At 53.7% G+C, this 19997-nt stretch overlaps 1 long non-coding RNA gene across 2 annotated transcripts; it reads left to right on the top strand.

Moving 5' to 3' along the window:
* The first annotated feature begins 3631 nt into the window (after window positions 1-3631).
* Window positions 3632-11310, top strand: LOC122423853. Of its 2 annotated transcripts, none has more exons than XR_006264230.1 (3): window positions 3632-4169; window positions 4536-4717; window positions 10935-11310. It is a non-coding gene; the product is annotated as an uncharacterized LOC122423853 (long non-coding RNA). The 2 variants fall into 2 exon arrangements; XR_006264231.1 differs by lacking the exon at window positions 10935-11310 and adding an exon at window positions 5109-5529.
* Window positions 11311-19997: the final 8687 nt, after the last annotated feature.

Below are 19997 nucleotides of genomic sequence, written 5' to 3' on the forward strand. Positions count from 1 at the left end.
AGAGGGGAGGCTTGGGAAATGCAGAAGTAACAAGCGTTCACGGGAGACTCGTCTGGTGAACACACCTCTGTCCCCTCCCCGGGGGACCTGTGGTCCCCAGAGTTGCAGGGCAGTGAAGCAGGCCGAGCTACATCAGAGGTGAGCCCTGTGGCGGAAGCGTTAGCTCAGCCTGTGGGGTTCAAGGAGGGAGGCTGACCTGGGGCTGGGGGAATTCACACGGAGGACCCCAGGGCAAGGAAACGTCGTGTCTTTCTGAAAACCCTCCATGGGCTTCCAGGCTGTGTCTGGGGGAGAGGGGAGGCCAGCCTGCAGGTGTGCTGGGACCTGGGCCAGGCCACCACGATGCTCGGGCCCTGGAAGGGGACCTGGTGGGATCTTGCAGGTGGTCACTCCGCGGCTGTGTGGCAGAGAGACCGGGGGAACAGAAGAGGAGGCAGAGAGAGGGTCCCCTGGTGTCTGGTAGTTAGGGTGTGCTGCTTTCACGGCCGTGGCCCCAGTTCAACGCGATCGGGGGGACTGAGATCCCGCAAGCTGCATGGCAAGGAGAGACGCCTCTCTGTGGGCTGGGGTGGGGCTGGAGAAGGCTGAGCAGCACAGAGGAAGAAGCAGAGGGACCACCTGGCCACGGGGAGTAGGGGCAGGGGTGGGGGGCGTCCAGGAATCTGGCTGGTGGTCTGCATGGGTGAGCCACCCTCCGAGGGGAGCTACTGAGCGCCCAGACGGCCAGCTGGTGCACACGCTGGGCTCCATGGAACCCTCCTTCTGGAACAAAGTTGTTTCTGTTGCTTTCAACACAGGGATGTGATGCTGGGGGGCGGGGGTGCAGGGCTGATAGCAGGGTTCACGAGGGAGTGTGACTCTGTGGCTAAGGCCCTAAGGTCTGGAGCAGGGACAGGGCAGGACACCAAGGGGTCTTCATCATCCCTCACGGCGGCGCCCCAGCCCCGCGTCCCCTCCAGTCGCATATTTGTCCCTAAGGCTGTCCTGGCCTTTATCACCTCCCCACTTGGCATGTCCCCGCAGCCCTGCTTGCGGGCCCTTACTCACAACGACACGCACCCGGGCACAGGCACACTTACCCTGCACTTAACCACAAACATCTACCCTCGGTGTACACACACACGAACATACACACGCGGCTGGCCAGAGGACAGAATTTCTGAATCTGTTCTGACGTCCCCAGATCCCTTCCCCTCACTGAGCCCCCTCCCCCCGCCCCCCATCAATCACTTGGTCCTGTCCTCCCTGCAGCCACACTCACCCGCCTTGGTCAGAGAACAAGGAAGGTCTGATGGTTCTCAGTCTGGGAAGCCGACCCCAGGGCAGGGCCCTCACCTCCTCCGCACCCAGATTCTGGCCAGCTCAGGTGGCGACCGGTTCAGGGGCCTCATCCCTCTGGTCCCCTCACAGGCTTTCGCTCAGTGTCCAGGCTTGTGGTCTTAGGCCCAGGGCCCAGAGCTCTCCTGACCTGTCCCACCAGCGACGTCCCCAGCTGGGCTGGGCTCCAGGGTAGGGAGGGGCTGGCTTCTCGGCAGTGGGCGTCAGTGAATGGCTGCTCTGAGCCTCTGGAATCCCAAAGGGCCATGGGAGGCTCCTAACGGCCAGGCTGGGCCGCCCTGGACTCAAGGGCACCTGGGGAGTGGTGCCCTGCTGTCTGCCCTCCCCAAATCTCCTCTGTCTCCCCCAGACTCTAACCCTTGGAGAGATGTCTGCAGTAGGAACAGGGAGACTCCAAACACGGCCACACTCTGGTGGTCCCAGAGCTGACCTCTCTTCTGCCTGCATCACCGCGCACCCTGATTAGTTCTCTGACCCTCAGACCGTCTTGCCCACCCGTCTGAGGTCTTTGGTGGAGCATGCTGGAGACTAAAGCAGGGGCCGTCTGCTTCAACAACTATCCCTCTGAGCCTGTGCTCACTCCAGCTGGACCCTGTACTGAGCCCCTGAGCCTGCGAAGATGACCCTCCCCTGGGGTTGAGGAAACCCACAAGGCCTCCCAGTCTGGCGCTAGCATTGTGGGCTGTCCGCAGACCCTGGCCCTTGGGCTGGGCTGGGTGTCTTCTTCTGTCTGTTTCATAGGAATCAGTTCAGTTCAGTTTCTCAGTCGTGTCCGACTCCTTGCGACCCCATGGACTGCAGCACGCCAGGCCTCCCTGTCCATCACCAACTCCCAGAGCTTACTCAAACTCACGTCCATCGAGTCGGTGATGCCATCCAACCATCTCCCCCTCTGTCGTCCCCTTCTCCTCCCACCTTCAGTCTTTCCCAGCATCAGGGTCTTTTCCAATGAGTCATAGGAATAGTCATAATAATTATGGTGCTAATGATAGCTACCATTTACTGAACACTTACTATGCTCCAGCACTACATCAGGGCTGGGAAGAAGCATGCAGCCTGCTCAGAGAGATGATATAAACAATCCTTACAGTAACTGTAGGGCAGTGATGGCCGACATTGTCTGAGCACTGACCGCAAGCCAGGAACTAGACTCAGCATTCTTCTGGCATCTCCTTCACTCTTTGCCTCATCCCCTGTTTTCTCCTGATGAGGACATTGCGGCCCACACCATCCTGTGTGGTCTGGTCCATCTTCCTGCGTGTCACTCCCCTTAGCCAGTGAGCTTCTGGAGCCGTGATGGCCAATAGAACTTTCTGTGATAATGGGAATGTTCTATATCTGTGCTGTCCAATGTGATAGCCGCTGACCACATGCAGCTGGTGACCACATACCATGTGGCTACAGTGACCATGGAACTGAATGTTTATTTCATTTTAATTTATGGTTATCATATTGGACAGCACAGTTCTGAAGGACCTGGATTTTATTCTTCTCTGGGTCTTCCCCCAGGGCCTGGCAAGGATTAGCCTCTTAAGTTTCTGTAGAATAAATGAATAAAAGGAAAAAAATGATTCAATGAACGGCGGATATGTGGACCTAGGGACTGTCCCTCTTCTTATCCATTCTCTCCCCCTCCAGCTTTAGGTTTTCAAACTTGGCTGTGCTCTGGTTGCCAGGGCAACCTGCTGGAAGGTTGGGTGGGGGAGGGGATCTGCCTGGAGTTCTCCCCCCTTCTCCCCTGCCTTTGAGGCCTGAGGACCAGCCTGGTTCCCGGAAGAACAGAGGAGGCTGGGGGAGGGGCTGGCACAGCTCTTTCTGGATAGGTTGTGTGTGGGGGGAGATTTTACTGCCCATCCCACTGGATCGCATTATCTCTGAGATGCAGAAACCCCGAGCTGGAGTCAGGGGTCTTAGCTTCTCTCCTCTCTTCAGACAGTGACTCAGTAGCAGCTTCTATCAGATCTCTTGCCCATCTGGGCCTCAAGTTGCCTTTTTAAATAGGGACCAGATGCCTTCATGTGGCCTCTTGAAGGTCTAGAACTCCTCTATCTTGCTCCGTGCCAGAATGTTAGGGCCTTGAAAGCAAGGTATGAGTCTTGTTCATCTCGGCATTCCTACTGCCCATCTTCCCCAGCTCGCTCTCCCATTCTGGGGGTCCTAGAGAAAACTGCCTGCCCTCTAATTGCAAGCTTGGGTTCAGCTGCCCTCTAGTGGCCCAAAGTAGCAATGACCACCCCACCTTGTGCCTGTACCCATTTCTTTGCCGCTAAAGGAAAGATTGACAGGTCTGAAAGCAGCCTCAAAGGACAAACCTCCACCCAAGCAAAAAATCCTCGTGGCAGCCTCCCAGACAAGTGACACGAGCTCTAGAGTCTCCAACCTGGGTGTGTTACAGCTGTCCAAGATTTTGAACAAGTGGATCTCTGTGAGCTCCTGTTTCTTCATCTGTGAATTGGAAACTATATCAGTCAAGACAGGTTAACTTATGTCGCAGTCACAAACAATTCCACAATCTCAATGACTTGTAATATTGAATGCTTGTTTCTGATACATGCCTGTGTTCACTGTGGTTTGGGTCCACTGTGGTTTGGCTCTGCTCCATGTCATCTCAGGGACCCAGGCTGATGAAGCAGCCACCTTCTGGAGCTGGGCTGGTCATTGAAGCAGAAGGAAGGAGACAGTGGTGAAGCGTGCAGGAGCTATGAAATGCATTGGCCCGGACTTCGGATCACAACTCACCAGCAAGAACTAGTCGAATGATCCCAGCCATTACCAGGAAGCAAGGAGATTAACCCTACCGTGTGCAAGAACTGAACAGTCAGAAGTATTTGGTGAGCAGCACTGCTGGCCCACATGCATGACTATGAGGATGCAGTGAGAAGTGCCAACGCATTAACCATCATACAATGAATTGAGTCCTTCGCCATTGAAATTACTGTCTTGGGGACTTCCCTGGTGGTCTAGTGGTTAAGACCTCGCCTTCCCATGCAGGAGGTGTGGGTTTAATGCCCAACTGAGAAGCTAAGATCCCATGTGCCTTGTGGCCAAAAAACAAAAACATAAGACAGAAACAATGTTGTAACAAAGTAAAGACTTCTAAAAACAGTTTACATTAAAAAAAAAAAAAAACTCTTTAAAAAAGGAAATAATTGCTTATAATTCTGATTTCTTCTTTTATTTACCCTTGTGATTTCCAGGGACCTCTGCATCAATTCCAGCTGTTTACAGCTGCAGATACAGAAAGGGTAGTGGACTCGCCAGGCTTTACCCGATGAACCAGTAGCTGAACACCCACGTCTCCAGGGCTCCAAATTCTGAGCCCCGCATCCCTCACTTGTTGGGGTGTAGGAGAAGGGGCTTTGCATTCCCAGGGTTCTTGGTAAGGACGCTGGCTGACCGTGTGATGGTCTTTTGTGGGGTGGGGTGAGGGGGTAGCTGCCACTCTCCTCCCAAAGCTGGTCCCTCAAGCCTTCCCAAGGCTGGCTCACTCAGTCCGAGTGGAGAACGAGGGGGTAGAACAATGAGCAGCCTTTGCCGCCCTCCGGGGCCAGAGTCCGAACATTGCAGCCAAGCCTACGCAGGGACCCTGCACATTCCCGCCTCCTGTCCTGGGCCCAGCCCAGACACACCCACTGTATCCTGACAGCAACCAGATGGTGGGAAAGGAGAGCACCCAGGGCTCTTCAAAACCTCCCAAAGTGTTTTTAAAACCTTCATAACAGCTGACCTCTACGAAGCCTCCAAGCCTCTCTAAAATCTTTGTCTCTCAGCAGCTGGGCAGCCCCTGGCAAGACAGAGATGGGTGCCATTCATCCGACAAGCATGATGCCCTGTGCCGGCTCTCCATAGACACGTGCACAAAATCACAGCACAAGACTGGGGCCGAAATGGGGAAAGCTGCTGGTGGAGTCAGGGAAGGCTTCCTGGAGGAGGTGGCAACTAGAGAGTGATCAGGTTCTCTCCCTGGACCTAAGTCTTACTTGAAACACAACTTTCGGCTTGTTCAGCCTCCTCTCCCACCACTTACGCACTGGTATTCTGTGCCGCGACCACGTGACACCCCTCACAATCCTCAAAAAGGACTGGGTCCTCCCTAACCTCCACGGCTTTGCACTTGCCGGCTCCTCTTCTCTTTACAGGGAATACTCTTATTCAGCCTTCAAAACCCACATCGGCAGTCATATCCTCCTTGATAACCCCCTTCCCTGGGATTCAGTTCTATTTTCAGTTTCTCACCCATCCTTCTCTTGCTACAATTACAGTTGTTATTTGTTTCCATATCCACCTGCCCCTCTAGTCTGTGAGTTCCTCTGATTGGGAGATTATATCCTGTTTGTCTTTGAATTTTTGGTGCCAGTCCTAGTGCTGGCTTTGAGCAGGTATGTGACATGCCTCTGTAGGGTCCAGGAGAAGAGCTATATTCTGTATACCATTCATACACTGCTTTCTTGCCAACTATCTCTTTTGACGTTTGCCACAACCCAGTGAGGCAGGCAGGGCGGGAGCAATATACAAATAACCAGGGCGCTATAAGAACCTGACATGAGCCGAGCACAATGCCAGGCACTGCAGGGGGCATTTCTCTGAGTTTTAAACATCTATGAAATCTCTGTGCCTGGTACACAGAAGTGCTTGGTGAACTCAGTTGTGTGTCTGAGAACAGGAAACTTGCCCCCCAAAATGCAACTGATTTTTATTTATTTTATTTTTGGCCACACTGGGTCTTCATTGCTGTGCACAGGTTTTCTCTAGTCGTGGTGAGCGGGGGCTCTTCTTCATTTTGGGGCACAGGCTTCTCACTGTAGTGGTTTCTCTTGCTTCAGAGCACAGGCTCTAGAGCACCGGCCTAGTAGTTGTGGCTTTCAGGCTTATTTGCTTCTCGGCATGTGGGATCTTCCCGGACCAAGGATTGGGCCTGTGTCCCCTGCATTGGCAGGAGGATTCTTAACCACTGGACCACCAGGGAAGTCCCCCTAAAAACACAATTTAAATGAACAGCTTTATAGGACTTACTATTGTCGGGCCCTGACATCAAGCTGCTCCCTGGGAAGCCCTGGCAGATGGAAAAATCTGCCTCCATGGACCCTGGCCTGTGTCTGTGACCTCTGCCATCTGGGTCAACCTTGTAAAATTGATGCTGAAGGCGCCATCTACTGTGTTGCTGTTAACATCCCTTTTGAGACATTTCTTTTTAGTATTTAGAGCCAGATCACTTGTCGTTCATTAAGGGTCGACCGCTCCCTCCTATCACCTACTGGGAATAAAATGACCTCTTTGTGTTTCCTCTTTCCCTCTGGCTGCCAGGAAGCTCAAAGACAAGGAGCAAAAATACAGCAGGAGTCAGAGTCAGAATATTTCCTTCTCACCCCCGTGTACGTGGCTCCTTCAGCTGAAACTTCTTAGGTCCTTTATGGGAAGAGCACATATAAATAAACATTTAGAATCTAGAAAACATTTAGAATCTAGAAAAATAGTACTGATGAACCTATTTACAGAGAAGAAATGGAGATGCAGATGTGGAGAAGGGACTGATGGACACAGCAGGGGAAGGAGAGGGTAGCACAAATTGAGAAAGTAGCGTTGACGCATGTGCACGATCACGTGTGAAATGGATAACTAGCAGGAAGCTGCTGTCTAACACGTGGACCCCAGCCTGGTGCTCTGTGATGACCTAGAGGGGCAGAATGATCATGGGAAGGGCTGAAGCTGAAGCTCCCATACTTTGGCCATCTGGCACGAAGAGCCAGCTCATTGGAAAAGACCCTGGTGCTGGGAAAGATTGAGGGCAGGAGGAGAAGGGGGCGGCAGAGGATGAGATGGTTAGATAGCGTCACTGACTCAGTGGACATGAATTTGAGCACACTTCGGGAGATAGTGAAGCCTAGCATGTTGCAGTTCATGGGGTCACAAAGAGTTGGACATAACTTAATGACTGAACAACAACAAAAAGAGGGAGGGGAGATATATATATATACACACATATAATTATGGCTGATTCTCACTGATGTATGGAAAAAACCAACACATTGTAAAGCAATTGTCCTCCAATTAAAAAAAAGAAAGACTAAATAAATAAATATTAATGTGATAGGCCCTGGGGAGAGCACTGGGAAAGGATCCAGGCTTAAGAGCAGAAAGCTTGGGTAAATCCCCTACCCTCTCAGCTTCAGTCTCCTTGGCAACCTGAGACGGTAGATTTGCCAAGACTTGTGGATACAGCCAGCCTTACTGTGAAGACTGGCCACTGCTCAGGCCTCTGGTAGGGTCACAGTCAACCTCCTCCTGTTTCTGTACACCCATTTCACTACCCGCCCAACCCCGCTCAGGCTGTGAAGCTCGTAACCTTGAATACCTTCACACTTTAGATCCAGGATGGCCAGAATTTTTATTTTTAAAGAGGAATCGGGATTTTCCAGGCAGTGCAATTGTTGGGACTCCATGCTTCCACCCACGTAGGAGGCATGGGGTTGATCCCTGGTCAGGGAACTAATATCCTGCAAGCAGTGTGGTGCAGCTTTAAAAAAAAGGGGGGGGGGAGTCAGAAAAAGACTTTCATGTGAAATCTCCTGACTTAAAAAGGTTGCAATTAATTTGCATTTGTTCAAACTTGGCTGCAGGCCAGATCTAGTCTGAGGCCTTCCCTGACTCAGTCAGTTAAGCCTAATAGTCCAAGAGGGATTGTCTGATGAGTCTGGACCAGGGGTGAGGGGAAATTTCCATCATTCCTTCTGAGCCCTGGCTTCCTTCCATAACATCCCAAGAGACCTGACTGCAGGAGTCAGAGTCAGGTTCTGAGAGGACCTGAGCTCAGGTCATGTGGGCAGGTCCAGAGGACCCTGTTCCAAGCTGGACCTTACAGAGGACCCTGCCCTAGCCTCAGGTGGTGAGTTTAAAATGGGCATCTGACCTAGGATGAGCCATGAATCCTTCCCCTGAGATGTATGTGCTTGCAGCCAGAGAGTAAGTGCGTGCGTGCAAAGTCGTTGTAGCCCACCGGGCTCCTCTGGCCATGGGATTCTCCAGGCAAGCATACTGGAGTGGGTTGCCATTTCCTTCTCCAGGGGATCTTCCCGATCCCGGGATTGAACGTGCATCTCTTATGTCTCCTGCTTTGGCAGGTGGGTTCTTTACCACAAGCGCCACCTGGGAAGCCCTGCAGCCAGAGAGAGGGATGGGTAACTCTCTCTCCAGTGCCCAGAGCTGTAAGACATAAAATTTGCCAGCAGTTAGCTATTGCATTTTCCATGATGGGGGCAGCAGGGGTGGTTAGTGAAATGGGTATACAGAAACAGGAATAAAAAATGGTTTGAGGGGACTTCCCTGGTGGCCCAGTGATTAAGACTCTACACTCCCACTGCAGGGGGCATGGGTTCGATTCCTAGTTGGGGAACTAGGATCCCACAGGCCACATGATGTAGCCAAAAAAAAAGAAGATTTGAAAGAGAGTCCTAAGGGGGAGTGCCTGTCTAGCTGTCCTGAGTCCCTGCCACTCTCTTGTCCTACAGGGCTGGACCACCCCAGTGTCTTTATGATAACTTTCCCCTTCTTACCCAAGTCAGTTAGTGAGTCGGAATTTTTCTGTCCCTGGCAGTCATTGGTCCTAACTCATGCACGTGGCTTCTGCTAGGGCACTTTCCTCTTTCCTGATAAACAGAGGCAGCACCCAGCTCCTAGTCCTGGCCTCCCAGCCCCGTCCCCCATGCCTCACACCTCTACCCACTCAGCCTTGTAAAGGAAGACGTTCATGACCACCCCCACTGCAGGGAAGAAAGCTCAGAATACATTGGGGCTGGCGCTGCCAGAGACACTGAGGCGTCTGGAACTGGCTACTGAGTGGGTGGTGTGGGTGGTGCTGGTTCCCCCCTCTTTCTGGTGTGGGGCAATGAAAGACACCGGAAGGACCCTGCCCTCCAGTGGGTCCCTACAGAACCCACTCACCTGCTCACCTACCTCCACCGTGCCCTGCCTGCCCTGAAAGTCCATACAGAGAGCCCCGACTCACATACCCACCAAACTGAGAGTTTCCGTCCATTCTCCCCATCCCAGACTCCCAGTCTCAAACCCAGGTACTGGTAATCCCCTGGGTCACCCTAGTTCACTTCTCTCCACCCTTGTATCCTCCTCCATAAAGCAGCAGCCTCAGTCCCTCTTGGTTTTCACCCAGCATCCCTTCCCTTTCCCCTCCCTTCCCTTTCCCTTTCCTTCCCTTCCAGCTACAACCTACCCCTCAGACCATGGGATCAGCAGAGCAACTCCAGCCCTGTCCCCTGTGGTTGGAGCTGGAGCTGCCTGGTGATCAGCGCACCCATCCCCTGGGCTCAAGAACCCGGGGGCTGATGGGAACTTTTTGCTTGAACACGACGTGTGCTCCCTCCTGAGATCAATGCACTAGGGCTGTGTGAGCCTGGGACTGTCTGGGCAACTTACCACCTCATGGAGAAGAAAAATCCACCTGGATGGAGCCCACAGGGCTGAGCGAGATGGGGAGAGAGAAGGATGGCTCGATGGAGCACTGGTGACATCCTTGAGCCCCAGGGTCCAGCCGAACCTGAGTCCAGGAGCAAACCCTTTTATTGCAGCTGTTTTCAGTTTGGTGCCTTGTGGCTGCAAGAGTCTTGGGCGGTAGTGTGGTAGAGTCTCCGAAAGCTACAGAACACTCTGCTGGGTCAGACGGAGGTCAGGGCAGTGAAACTCAGAAATAACAGAGCTGGGCCGGGTTGAGACAAGAGAGGTGCCCAGCACTGGTGCCCCTCTTGCTTCGCTCTAACCTGGTTCTGCAAGACAGCCCCTGCAATTCCCGGGTTGGCTCCAGCGGGGAGGGTAGCCCCACCCCTCAAGGTGAGAGAAGATAGCTTTTGTCCTGGCTGACTCCTAAGATGGGGCTTGTTCAAGAGCAAGCCTAGGCCTAGGGTAAGGAGATCTGATCCAAATCTCAGCCCCTTGCCCTGTGCCCTTGGCAAATCCCTATGAAAACAGAATGGCAGGGATTCCCTGATGGTTCAGTGGTTAAGATTCTGCCTTCCAATGTGGGGAGCATGGGTTCAATCCCTGGTTAGGGAACTGAGATCCCTGGTTGCATGATCCCTGATCCTGTGGGGTACAGCCAAAAATTTAAAAGAAAAGATGGAATGCAAGCTGCCTCCATGTGTTCTCCCCCTTTCAAGGAGGGAGGACTTTTTTTTAATCTTTTTATTTTATATTGGAGTATAGCCAATTAACTGTGCTCTGATATTTCAGGTGAACAGCGAAGGGACTCAGCAATACATATATTAATACATGAACCCATTCTCCCCCAATTTCCCCTGCCATCCAGGCTGCCACATAACATTGAGCAGAGTTTCATGTGCTAGACATTAGGTCCTTGTTGGTTATCCATTTTAAACATAGCAGTGTGTACATGTTGAACCAAAATTCTAAAGGAGGGGAACTTTTTTTAATGAAGATACAGCTCTTCCCAGACTCCCTTGCAGCTAGGAGTACCCATGTGACTAAGTATTGGCCGGTGAAGTGTAAAGGGAACTAAGGGTCCAGCCAGCCACAGTATCCCTCAAGAGGGCAGGTGACCACTTCCAACCTCCTGGCACTCTGCTCCTCAGGGTACAGAAGACCCCCCTGGGGGCGGGGGGGCACCAACCATCAACATCCCTTCAGCAAGAGAGGAGCAACTCGGGTCCCTGAACACTGCGTGGACCTGGCCACCAGACCAGTCTGGATAACCTCCATATGAAAGAACCATGAGAAAGAAAGGATGTTCTATTTGGTATCAAGCTGTATTGTTTTGCATCTCTGTGCCTGAATTTATGTCCTCACTGGTTCTCTACCCCAGGGATTCCAGTTAGCATTTTTGGTTGTCCCGGGTCAGGGGAGGGCACAGGGCTACTGGTTTCTACTGAGTGGAGCCCAGAGGTGCTCACCACCCTACTGCATGCACAGGACAACCCCCCACAGCTAAGAATGAATGATCTCATCCAAAAAGTCAACGATACACCCACTGAGAAATTGCTCTTTCCTTCTGGCAATTCAGTTCCCATCCCCCAAATGGGGGATACTGAACGATCATGGGGTTTTTTGTTTGTTTTTGTTTGTTTCTGGTTGCACTGGGTCTTCATCGCTGGGCACGGGCTTCCTCTAGTTGTGGCAAATCTGGGCTACTCTTTGTTGTGGTTCTCGGGCTCCTCACTGTGGTGACTTCTCTTGTTTCAGGGCACAGACTCTGGGCACGCGGGCTTCAGTTGTTGCAACATTTAGACTCAGTAGTTGTGGCTCACAGGCTCTAGAGTGTGGGCACAGATGTTGCAGTGCATGGACTCAGTTGCTCCATGGCATGTGGGATCTTCCCGGACCAGGGATCAAACCCATGTCCTCTGCATTGGCAGGAGGATTCTTATCCACTGCACGACCAGGAAAGTCCCTGAACTATCATGTTTTTTTATGAGGATCTGGTGAGATGACAGACATGAGCCTACTTTTAGGAAAGGAGACAATCCTGCTGAGATAGTCATGGAGTCTTTATTATTGCAATAAATTAAGATGGAAGCCCCAGAGAAGGGGAGTGAGACCAATAGATGTCCAAAAAGGAAGGGTGATGCTCCACAGAGGAAGGGGCTCCAGGGTGGGCTTGGGGGGGCAGCACAGGACCAGGAGAGGAGGCAGGGCTTCTGCCAGCAGCCTCAGTCTTGGGAAAGGAGAGAAAGGGGGAAGTCCAGCCAAGGAATGGGGGTGGGAACTGCTGCTGGTGGCCCCCATAATGCCCACAGAACTCACCCCGTCCCCCACTCCCCACCCTGCCTAGGGCCCTCTCTCCCTCTCACACATACATGCTTCTCCCCGCTACCCTGCCGTCTCCAAGGCTGCTTACTCCTCCAAAACTTTCTCTCCCTCTATGACACACACACACATACACACACCTCCTTCCTCTATGGTCTGGCCCCTGGCACGCCCCATCACATACACTCATCCACGCTAAGTTTGGGCCCAGAGCAGCAGAGCTGGGCTGCCCTGAGCTGACTTCCCTCCAAAGGGGGCCCTTTCCTTTCAGCAGACTTGAAGCCCAGCCCGTGGAGCTGCAGGGTCGAGACCATTGGCTGGAGCGGGGAGCTGAGTGTCACCCAGGATCCTGAAGGGACGTGGGAGACCTGGAGACTCAGGAAAGGCAGAGTGCCTGGCTCTGGGTGGAGGGCCAGGAGCGCCGGGCAGCACAAAGGCACTGGGGGGAGCGGGACGATGTCCCGGAGCTGGGGAGGGCAGGCGTGGGGTGAGCCGGCTTGACCTGGAGAGCAAGCCCCGGGGCCATCAGCAGCAGCGACATCTCAAGGCACCTCAGGTGCCCCATCCCTGCACAGCCGGGTCCTGCTGGAGAACCTCCTCCTGGAAGGAGCCAGGCTGCAGAGCGATCGCCCGGAGGACCAGGGGTGGCCTCCCTCTGCCCCAGGGTCTCCAGGCTGGGCGGCGCGGGAGAGGGCACCCCCCACCGCCACCAGCACAGGTCAGCTCAGACCTCAGGGCCCCCGAAGGCCAGGTTGTCGCGGACCATCAGCGTCTTGCGGAAGTCACGGTCCACCAGGGGGCGCTGCATGCGCCACTTGTGCGCCTCCTGCAAGCCGGGCTCGAAGTAGTAGATGCAGGCGCCGAAGCCCACCAGGATGAGCACAGAGATGAACAGGTAAACAGGCACGAACCAGTCCAGGAAGTGCGGCATCGCGGCGGCCTTGGCTGCTGAGACACGGTAGGTGAGAACCAGCAGAGGGGCGGCTCGTCCACCCACCCTCCCTCCCAGAGGGGACACCCGCGGTCTTCACGGAGCCAGGCGGCCAGAGCGTCACCTCGCAGGTGGGAAGACCGACACCCGGAGAGTGGAGGGCAGTGACTCAGCATCCTGGCCCCTGAGCAAGCACACAGCCATCCAGCCACCCACCCACCCAGGGGCCCACCCAGCTCCTACTCACAAGGAAGCTTATAGCGGAGGGCCCCCTATGCCTCAGTCCCTCAACAGCACTTGTGGCCTCAGGCCAGTTGCCTAACCTCTCCGGGCCTCAGCATTGTCCCAGGCAGAAGGGGGGACAACTACCAGAGACATGAGGGGACAGGGTGAGGTGACTGACCTCTCAGAGCTCTCAGTAAAGGACGACTCGGTCAGTCCTCCTTTGAGCCCCCTCTCCCGGCTCTGAAGCACCTGCAGAGGCTGCCACTTGCCGGCCCCCTCACAGATGAGTGGGTCCCCAGCCACCCGTACTTCCTGGCCAGGGGTCGCTTGGTGAAAGCGTGGTGAACAGCCACCCATCCCCAGGGAACCTGGTTGATATCAACAAGGTCTGCACAGGCTCCCAAATTCAGGCCCATGCCCCATGTCATAATGATAAGAGTGTGGACACGGGCAGCAGCCCCCAAAGACGGGCCTTAATTTCCACGTCCATAAAAACGGGAAATTATAGGGCTGTTGTGACTGTTAAAAAAGCTAATTTATATAAAATGCTCAGAACCAGAGCCTGACGCTTAGTGAGTGCTACATAGTACTTTGTTCTTGGTCTCTGAGCCTCAGTTTTCTTATCTGTAAAATGGGCATAGAAGTAGGACCCACTACTTAAGGTCTCTGTGAATGTTTAACAAGACAATGCCTAAAGTGCCTGTAGCATCATGCTGCCTGGAGCAGAATCAGCACTGGATGAATACTAGCTGATGTTATTTCCAGGGCACCAGAGGTGGGGAGAGCAGGAAATGGAAGCTGGCAGGTTTAAGGTGATTCACAAGCGTTACATGTATCCAGCTCCTTAGAGTGGTCCACCCCTGCTCTCTGCCAACCTTGCCAGCCGCATCTCCCGCACTCCACGCCATCAGAGGGAACCACTTGTCAGTCACCTGCGTGTGCCTGCATGTGATACAGTCTCCATCTCCGCATGTGCTTTCATTTTCCTGGAATGTCCTTTGCGTTCATGTTCATCTGGCAAACTCCTATACATACTTCAAAGCCACACCACAGATTATCTCCTCCAGACATGGGACAAATCAGGACCCATTTAATCCACCCTCGAATGGTTCCTGAGGTATGAGAAAGGGGTAGGGTGAAGAGCCCCACCTCTGCCCGCCAGGCAGGGAGACCACGGTCAGAATGGAGTCACGGACCTTACAACAGGTCTCTGGGGTAAGTATCATTGTTCACATTTTATAGATGAAGAAACTGAGGCCTGGAGAAGCTCGCTAACTTGCCCTGAGTTACCCAACTGAGAAGTGACGGAGTTGGACTCCAGTCCCCCAGTAATGTCCTGAGGTTTGATGGGGAAAGACACCTGAGCTGAATGAAATGAGCTAAGGCCCACCTTGTCTTCTTGGGAGGGGAGAGTGACCTTCAGGGCTGGCTGAGGAGAAGCCCCAGGTTCTCAGACCTCGGGCTCCAGACTCCAGTCCTCTCGCCCCTCTACTGCTGGGTGGGCCTCCGAGGAGGGCTATGGCCCCAGGGGAGGGAGAGGTGCTGCTCCCCAATCCTGCATCCACCCGGAAGCCCTCCCGCGCCCTCCAGGGTCCCCACTGGCCGCTCCAAACCACAGTGTCTCAAGGTGCCCTATTCTCTTCACTGAGGAATAAAATGAAGAGTGTGCTAATGGCCCAGAGTTAGGGCTAGAGCCTGTCCTCCTAACCATCTGCCTTTCTGGAGAGCCAAAGAGAGGGTTCTGAATTGATTGGTGTGGCCTGGGTTTGGGAGAGGTGGAGAAGGGGACCTACGAGCAGGAAGGCTGCTCCAAACTAGCCTGACTGAGACCAAGAGATTTGTGCCCCCTCCCCTGGCCCACCCAGGACCCCAGGCTCCTTTGAGCTTAAACATGAGGATGGGGGACTTGGACAGAGCAGGAGCCATTTCAGCCGCAGTGCCGAGGGCCTGTGGAGAGGTGGTCTGGGTCTCCCATCCTCTCCAGCCCTGTGAAGAAAATCCCAGGCATTCTGGGGCAACCGAGGACCCCAGACCTTCTCCTGGCTTCTCAGAGGACTGGCTCAGCTGAAGAAGAACCTCCACTGGCCTTCCGTGTGACCTTGGGTCTCTCCTCAGCCTCTCTGAACTTCAGCGTGTCCCTGCGCAATGACGAGGTAGGCATGGGGGCTACCAGATGACCTATAAGGAATTTTCTAGCCCCCATTCCAGCAAAAGTCCCATCCAGGACAGTGCGAGGGTTGCAGACCTCCTTTCCCTGCCTCTCAAGCCGCTGGTACCTTTCAACCTGGCAGCCCAACCCCCGCACCCGCAGACCCACCTCAAGCCCTGCAGAAGCCTGTTCCGGGGGCTCTGCGCTGAGCGCACCGCCTCGGCCCAAGCAGCTCAGTGTCGGCCCGTGGACTCAGTCGTAGCTGCGGTCCCCAGAGATGCTGCCATCTGCAGCCGCCCCGGGTGCGGGAAGCAGAGAAGGGGCGAGGCCAGCGCCCCCCAGGAGAGACAGTTTCTCAGGCCCAGGGGCTCTGCCTGGGCGGAGGGGGGCGGTCCTGGGCTGGGCAGCCTGTACCTCTCCCCGCCCATTGGAGACCCTTCCCTCTGCCCCCCACCCTCAGGATAGCAGGAGGTGGGACCCGCCTCAGCCAATCAGCAGCCTGGCAGAGCAAGGGCTTTATCCTCCGTTGCCCTGGCAACCAGCCTTCTCTTCTGGATCCCCCGCACTGCGCGCGTGGTACAGAGATGACAGGCAGGGCAGGATAAATTTGGGACGGATGGGAGTCACCCAGCAGGCTGCTGGACCCCAAGAGGAAGCGGCCCCGACCAAGATAAGTGGGACGATTTGGAGGCTTGTCGTCTGAGGGTACGGAGAGACTGGGGTCCCTGGCATGGGGGTGGAACACCAAAGCAATAGCAAACAGAGCCAATGAGGGTCATATGCTAAAGAGGGAAGAACCAAAACTGAGAGTCTGGACACATTGGTCCGATGTAGCGTTTATCATATGCCAGGCTCTGCTTTAGTGCTTTGTTTATATTAACTCATTTGTTGGTCCTCCAAGGTCACATGGGAAGAAAGTCTCAATGCCAGGGTCAGAGCCCTAGCCTGGGCTGCAGGCTCCCTCGCAGGGGCTGGGTTCTTCCTCACCAGCCCCAGAGCCCCCCAGGCTGGGGCGCAGCTTGAGGTGGTCGTGGCTTTCAGGCACCGAGCCCTCCCTGGCCATCCAGGCCTTGCCCCCACATCACTTCACTTGCTCCTTCAGCTGGGTGGGTGTCGAAGCCCATTTTGGGGGTGATGCAGCTTCAGCTCAGAGAGGTGCAGCGGCTTACCGTCTCCTTCTCCAAGATCATTCAGCTTCTCAGTGACAAAGCCAGAGGGGCCCGGGGGTGGGAGGGGGTCCTGTGCAAGCCTGGGTCCTCCCTCCTGTGCTATAGACAGAGTGTGTGCAGAGTTTCACATGCCTGGTGAGCATTCCGTCAACAGCAGTGGTTACCGTCTCAGGAGAGAGCAGCCCCGGAGGCCCACGGGGCGGGGAAGAGGCTCAGAGGAACCGTCTCCCTGGGGAGTCCATTTCCAGAAGCTGAGGACAGGCAGGTGGGAATGGCCATAGGTAAAATGGTTTGGGTCTCTGGGTCCCCCACCCCATTCCACACACACCCTGCCAGCTCTGAGACCACCTGGGAGTCCTGCAAGGGTCCTCTCCCCTATATCCAAGGGGAGTGAGTTTGAGTTTACAGAGGGATTTTTTAAAAAAAAAAATAACGTTGACATCTTTTTGGACTTAACCTGATAGCTCAGTTGATAAAGAATCTGCCTGCAATTCAGGAGACCCCGGTTCGATTCCTGGGTCAGGAAGATCTGCTGGAGAAGGGATGGGCTACCCATTCCAGTACTGTTGGGCTTCCCTTGTGGCTCAACTGGTAAAGAATCTGCCCACAATGTGGGAAACCTGGGTTCAATCCCTGGGTTGGGAAGATCCCCTGGAGAAGGGAAAGGTGCCCACTCCAGTATTCTGGCCTGGAGAATTCCATGGACTGTATAGTCCATGGGGTCGCAAAGAGTCAGACACGACTGAGTGACTTTCACATCTTTTCAAAGATTTTTAAATTAATTTTTAATGTTTATTATTATTATTTTGGCTCTTCTGGGTCTTTGTTGAAGCAAGCAGGGGCTACTCTTCCTTGCTGTGCAGGCTTCTCATTGCGGTGGCATCTCTTGTTGCAGAGCACAGGCTCTAGGCACACAGGCTTCAGTACTTGTAGCACACAGGTTTAGTTACTCTACAGCATGTGGAATCTTCCTGGGCCAGGTATCGAACCCATGTCCCCCTGCATTGGCTGGCAGATTCTTATCCACTGTACCACCAAGGAAGTCCTCCAGAGGGGTTTTATTAAGATATAAGGTGTGAAAGTGTTAGTTGCTCAGTTGTGTCTGACTCTTTGCGACCCAATGGACTGTAGCCCGCCAGGCAACTTCTGTCCATGGGATTCTCCATTCAAGAATACTGGAGTTACCGTTTCCTTCTCCAGGGGATCTTCCAGGCCCAGGGATAGAACCCGGGTCTCCTGCATTGCAGACAGATTCTTTACCATCTGAGCCACCAGGGAAGCCCAACTGAAGCCTGTAAAATGTAAACCTTAGTGATGAATTTTTACCTGTGTATACACTTTTGCAAGCAGCACCCAGATCATGTCTAGGGTGTTTTCATCATCCCAGACAGTTCCCTCCTGCCTCTTGCCAGTCAACACCACCTTCCCACAGGCTCTCAGTGATCTGATTTCTGTCACCATAGATCAGTTTTTCCTGGGCTTGCATTTCACATAAATGGGATCTCACAGCCCGTGCTCTTTTGTGTCTGACTTCTGTTGCTCAGCACAATGCTCACTCCATTGATAATGCTGCCTGTGCCAGCGCCCCACAGCTTGTTTATCTGTTCACCACAGAAGGACATTTGGGGCATTTCCAATGTTGGACTCTGAAGAGCGAAGCTGCCAAAGTGCTGTTCAACATTTCGGAGTGGGAGGGCAGAGAGGAGGTGGCGGAGGATGACAAAGGGGCACAGAGAAACTTTGGAGGTAATGGATATGCTCATTATAAAATGATTGGGATGGTGCCTTCCTGGGTGTATCTTTATGTCAAAGCTTATCAAATCTTGCACATTAAATATGTGTAGCTTATTCCGTGTCAGTGACACCTTAATAAATCTGTTTTTTAAAGTGATCAGTGGCCCTTGGATATTGTTCTAGTCACGTGATTCTTTATTCACACAAAAGGTTATTATAATTTTTATTTAGCCATTTATTTTTGGCTGTGCTGGGTCTTGGTGGCTGCACCAGCTTACTCTCTAGTTGCAGTGGGCAAACTTACGTGGTGGCTTCTCTTATTGCGGAGCACAGGCTCTAAGGCACGGACTTCAATAGTTGTGGTACACAGGCTTGGTTGCTTCGCAGCATATGGGGTCTTCTTGGATCAGGGATCAAACCCTTGTCTGCTGCATTGGCAGGCAGATTCTTTACCACTTAGTCACCAGGGAAGTCCCACACAAAAGTTGGTGGGAAGCTCAATATGCAATAGAGATAAAGCCAGAGCTGCTTCTGTTAAATGGTGGGATGAGGTTTCCCGATCCCACCCACTCAGCTTCCCCCTACCCCTCACGGTGCACCCCCAACCCCTGCCCACCAAGGCAGCATCTCCCCAGGGTTCCACAGAAGTCAGTTCAAAACACACTGGCCCAGAGGGTCTCTGATGGCCCTTCCAGTTCTGGGTTCTGATATTGCTACAGGAACTTCCAGGCCTGGATCTGGGTTTCCTGCCAATCTCTACCCTTCATCACAGGATGGATCTTACACACCACTGTTTTCTATTGCACTACCTGCAAGGGGGACAAGCATCAACTCACCTTGATGCCTCAACCGACAGTCAGCCAAGTGTAACGGGGCTCTCCCCAGGGAGCTTTAATGCACCTTCACCTGGGCTGCAGCTGCTTGCCAGGGTGACTCTCACTCACTGTGCTGCCTTTCGTTGCTGTTATCTGCCCGTCCACCCTGAAAACTCCGGAGAACAGGAAGGACACCTCTGTGCCCAGGTCAGCCCAGCACCAGGCCCAGCCCAGGTAGGCGCTCCGCACAGGTGGGACTGAATGGGTCTCAGCTCAGCCCCTCCTGGAACATGATGAGCAGGGTCCAGAGTCTCTCCTTGACTGTCTAAGGGCCTCAGTCACCTGGGTCTCGATCACCTCTCTACTTCATCTCCACTCCTCACCTCACCTGCTTGAGCCACTGGCCTCCTTGCTGCCCCTCAGAAGCCTCAGGAATGCTCTCCACTTGGGGTCTTAGCACTTGCTGATCCTTCTGCCTGAATCCTCTTCTTCACTACGTTTATTGGCTCCTCTATCACTGCATTCAGGCATCTGCTCAAACATAACCCTCTTAGCAAGGCCCCCTCCAACCTAAAGCAGCCCATCACGTTCTATCTCCTAGGCCGCCTTGCTTTATTTTCCTAGTACTAACTACTAACTGGCTGTCAGGGACTCCCCTCTATGCTGCAGGCCGTGGGGAATCGGAGCGCCATCTGGGCTGGGGCAGGAGCTCCACACAGCCGTGTACCTTCCTGCTCTTTCTAAACAAGGTTTAACTCGTTTGATCTGTAGGGGGGAAGGATTGATTAGACAGGAAGTACCCCCTGCTCTTGCAGATATCACACTGTGTGATCACTGTCTGACTTCTCCATCACACTGAGCTGGTCAGT

The sequence above is a fragment of the Cervus canadensis genome, chromosome 21, assembly GCF_019320065.1.
Source record: "Cervus canadensis isolate Bull #8, Minnesota chromosome 21, ASM1932006v1, whole genome shotgun sequence".
Taxonomy (NCBI): Eukaryota; Metazoa; Chordata; class Mammalia; order Artiodactyla; family Cervidae; genus Cervus; species Cervus canadensis.